Source organism: Fukomys damarensis, unplaced genomic scaffold, assembly GCF_012274545.1.
Source record: "Fukomys damarensis isolate Sample0158 unplaced genomic scaffold, DMR_v1.0_HiC HiC_scaffold_14, whole genome shotgun sequence".
Lineage (NCBI taxonomy): Eukaryota > Metazoa > Chordata > Mammalia > Rodentia > Bathyergidae > Fukomys > Fukomys damarensis.
The window spans coordinates 46,690,508-46,695,030 of record NW_022900926.1 but is presented as its reverse complement, the minus strand read 5'-3'; the positions used below and the strand labels follow the sequence as shown (position 1 = coordinate 46,695,030).

General features: G+C 36.6%; 1 long non-coding RNA gene across 1 annotated transcript; it reads right to left on the bottom strand.

Moving 5' to 3' along the window:
- Positions 1-1,019: 1,019 nt before the first annotated feature.
- Positions 1,020-2,568, bottom strand: LOC104866888. Its single transcript, XR_781597.1, has 3 exons — positions 2,510-2,568; positions 2,360-2,416; positions 1,020-1,071 (listed from the first exon to the last, which is right to left on the bottom strand). It is a non-coding gene; the product is annotated as an uncharacterized LOC104866888 (long non-coding RNA).
- Positions 2,569-4,523: the final 1,955 nt, after the last annotated feature.

The following is a 4,523-nucleotide window of genomic DNA, read 5'->3' as shown; positions in this document are numbered from 1 at the left end:
TTGACAGATCTGAAGATGGAAGAGGTAGGTTATAAAAATTCAATGAAGTTACTAGGAAAATCACTAAAAAGAAGCAACCAGTATCACAGTAGACATACACTAATATACATGCTGCATCTCCTCAGGGTCCAGTTAACTCTTTTTTTTTTTTTTTTTTTTTACCTTGGGTGCAAGGCAGTTGGTAAAATGTTCATTTGACTACTCATATGTTTATCACAACATGTTTGGCCAGTGCATTTTTGTGAGAAAATGAGTACATACACGCATTTTCTGGGGCCAGTAAAAATGTCTAACCCAAGATATATCTAGGTATCTACAGATATTTTGAAATGCGTTTATACAAAAGAGTACATCCAGTACATTGAACAATACCTAAGCAACTATCGTGTAATCAGATCCTGGAAAAGAACAAATGATGACTGTTTAGTCTTTCTCATCTCACTTGCGTTTCTGAAAGCCCACATAAAAAGCAATTACAAAAACAACGTTAAATTTGAGAAGGCAGCCTGCTGGTAGGGATATCTCATTCTCATGTTGCTGAAACTTAAAGAAATTCAAAAGGGTTTTAACATGCTTCCTCTACAAAAGAGAAATTTAATCTCTATAAAATACACAATTTCATAATTCACCTGTTGAACTATACTCCTAGTAAGCATTACATGGACATAGGTTTAGAGTTAGTGTTAAATCTAAAGGCCCAGTGTGCTCTTTCATAAAGCACATTAAAAGAGTAAATCCAGGGAGAATGCACTTCATGGGAGGCCTGATCAGAGATCCAAGTTCTGGTTAATGTTGACAAGGATCATAAATTTAGAGGGAAAGCCCAGAATATTCCTTAAAAACAAAGAAATCTTTGAAAATAATTAAAAAGAATACTTATACAAACTATGATCTAATATCAAGAATCAATCAACAAAAGAAACAAGAAATTCTGCCAGAATAAGCAAATTAACATAATTTGAAATTCAGACAAAGCCATTTGACAAGGAAAATATAGAAAATAGATCTTCATTCACATACATTCTCTGTGTCCAACTTCTACACTGGATTTCCACATTTGGAGCTCTTCAGCTGGAAAAGAATCATGGCCAGGAAAGGGTGATATCACCACAAGAATACTGAGAGGAAGGGTCAGTTGGGGGTCGACTGTGTAATCATGGACTACTTGAACCCTGGAAAAACTAGAACTAGACAGTTTATGGCCAAAACTGAGCCTATGAGTCCTTTTGGCACCTCTCTGACAGTTCTTGAAGAATAAATTTAATTGTATTATGTGGGGCTCTGCCAGAAGAAAAACGTCTTCCCAAATAAGATAGCATGTACTGAGCAGAAGCCACTGAGTTTCCTGAAGTTTCTGTTAAATACCTCAGATATCCCAGAAATTGCTTTCAGTAACCACAGTCTTTTAGCAGCACTGTGGTCTTATGCTATAAGAACTAAGAAAGCCCAAGGGCATCTAAACTTCTTTGGAGAAAGTCCTAAAGGGTAAAAATATAGGAAATTTTGAACCACTGATGCTTCCGCTAGGGAGTCCCCAGGTGAGAATTAGTTTCTACATAGAAAATACTCATAATTTTAGCTCCAATGTTAAGTATGAATAATTCCGCAGCAAAGAATACATTGCTGACGATAATTACTCTCATCGTCTTTTCTAATAAAGAGATTCTGAAGCTATGAAAATATGGAAAGATGCCTTTATCCTTAGGTCATAATTAGTCTGCTTTCTACATAGGGACCTTCTAGAGCAACTGTCCTCCAGAAGTCCTCTGTCCCTTGTTCCTAGCACATCATCCTGTGAGAGCTCCAAAAAGAAGATTCCTTAGAAAATATCAATGTACGGTAATAAAAAGAGAGTTTCGGGGCCAGGGGTTTGGCTCAGTGGTTCCACCACTTCAAGGGCCAGAGTTCAATCCCCCGTATCAAATAAATAAGAAAATAAACAAACAAACAAGCAAATAAATAGTTTCTCACTTTTTAATATCAGTCAAAACATTCACAGTGTATATATGGCATATATAACATCAAGAATTTTCATACATGCCAACATATGCTACTAGAAAGGATATTATAATTTGTTATCCATTTCTCCACACCACTCATTAGCACTTTATTCTGTTTTTACATGCTTATAGGTCTTTTTGTCCCTTAATATATACATACATATTTGCTTTAATCACAGCAAAGACTTAGTTGTAATCACTTTGAGTTCAGTATCTCCAGGACCTACATTATCCAATATACCTACTTAATACTTAATATCCTGCTTTTGAAAAAATAAAAATTTTAAATTTATATTCTCATTACTGTTTTATGAGGCTGAAACAAAAACCTTAGACTTCGCAGAGATTAAGTAACTTACTCAGTTAGGTGGCAGATTCACTTGCCTTTCAGGCATAACTATGCCCAGAAAATAATGCTATGTTTGAGAGAACACATAGATTGATGAAGGTCACCATGAGCAAGCAGCAAATTTATAAATTGGCTTTTTGTATTAAAAATATGAATCTACCTATTAGCCCATAATGGCTTGCCTGAAGAGCTAGCCATTTTGGTGTGTGCAAAAGGAACAACTTCCTACACCTCTGGTTATAGCAGAGGTCTCCATGATCTGTGACACTGTGACATCTTGGATGACAAGACAATAGTGCAGCTAAGGGCAGTGTGACTCATTCATAAAGCTCCTATAGATGCAAAAATTAATCCATGGGAAGCAACAAATTTCCCATTAATCTATGAGCTGTTCTTGCTAGAATGTTTCATTCCTTGTTGCTAGGATCCAGCTTGCGTCAGTGCTCTCCACTTCACTGTTCTCTATACTGCCCCTTTCTAGAAGCTGGATGTTCAATAAATCGTAGCAAGCTCTAGGAGACGGTGTCTCAGCCAGATAAGAGCTGTGATCACCAGGGCCCCCATTTATGCATTAAGATCTTGTCTTGTCATTTTGTTCGTCTCTTTCTCTGTTTTTTTAATCCTGATGCCATACCCTTGATCAGGCGATTGGCAGTTTGTGCAGCTTCCAGTAATAGATATGTAATATTCACTACATACTATGTCTGTTGAGCATTTCCTAGCCAATTTATAAGCCCTGCTGTAAAAGAATTGCTCCAAAAGGAATTATTTGTAAGTATGTTCTAGAATATCTGTAAGACCTTCATTTTGAGCGCCCCTTGAAGCACATATTGGATACTGGGTTTAGAATAGGTTAAAAACCAAAAAAGCTATTATAGGCTAGCCATTTGGGGAGGATCTTTAGATGATAATAATTATGAAAATAACAAAAAATATGTTGGCAGTACTATGGACACAATACTCATCTACGCATATGCAGTTGTCACTAACTCTTCTCATCCACATAGAAACCCCAGATGGGATATACTATTATTATCCTCACTGGACTGATAAGGAAACTAAGGTCCAGAGAAGTTAAGCAACTTGCTCAAAGATATTTAATTGACTGTACGTAGTTGAGCTTAGAGTCAAACCCAGGAGGGCTACAATGAAACTTTGTGCTTAACTACTGTACATTTCTGACTCAGAAAAATGATGTCACTTGGCAAGTCTTGTCTTATCGGCAACATAGAAAGGGTGGATTGAATCAAAGTAAAGTAGCAGGATTTCAACTTATGTTAAGGAATACTAAGTAAAGAAAGAGTAGCGACCAAGGGGAAGATTTCTCAATATGTAGCAATAGATTTCATTCTGTTCAGTACTTACATCACTTAAAGGAATCCAAAGAAGGATGCTTACCCACTTTATTAGTGACATCAAATTGAGACCTTCTGCAAAGTTGTGAAAGTAATACTTTTCCAATAATTTCTGCACCACTCCCAATATAAAGAGAATGAAAGATAAGAATAACAAGTTTACTCTTGAAGCGTTCACAATTCAAGGAGGGGAATTCTCCTTTCCCATATTTGATCATAGTTTCTTTTTCATTTTTTATATATTGGCTAGGAAATGCTCAATGGATATAATACATAATGAATATTAGATCTCTACGTATGCTCCCAAATGCAGTATTATTTCTAGAGCATATCCTACCAGTAGCTAAAGTTGTTAGGGCTTAAGAAAAAGCAAGTGGCTCTGCCACATCACTACGTGTCTTTGGGTAAGCTACTTAATCTCTCTGAGTTCCAGGTGTTTTTGTTTATTTGTCTCTGTCTCACAAACAGGAAGGAGAATATGAATCTATGGCACCTATTTTTCTCCAAAGCAGTATATTGAGTAATATGTATGTCGCATAATCTAGGTACTCGGGATATTTCCCTCAAAGTGATCTAATGGCCGTGGGCCTGAGTTTGCTGTGATTCGGGATCACTAAGAAGGGTGATCTTTCTCTTCCTCTGTTCCCTTCTGAATACTGAGCAGTGTACCTGTTGTTACTCACATGGATAAAAAATTAAAATAACTGAGGAGAAATGCCTTCTAATTCCCCACCTTCTCAGGAGACCTTTGAATTCACTCAATTACAGTTACCTGGTAAGCAGTACTCTGCTCTCATTTCACCCACATTAACATTTAAT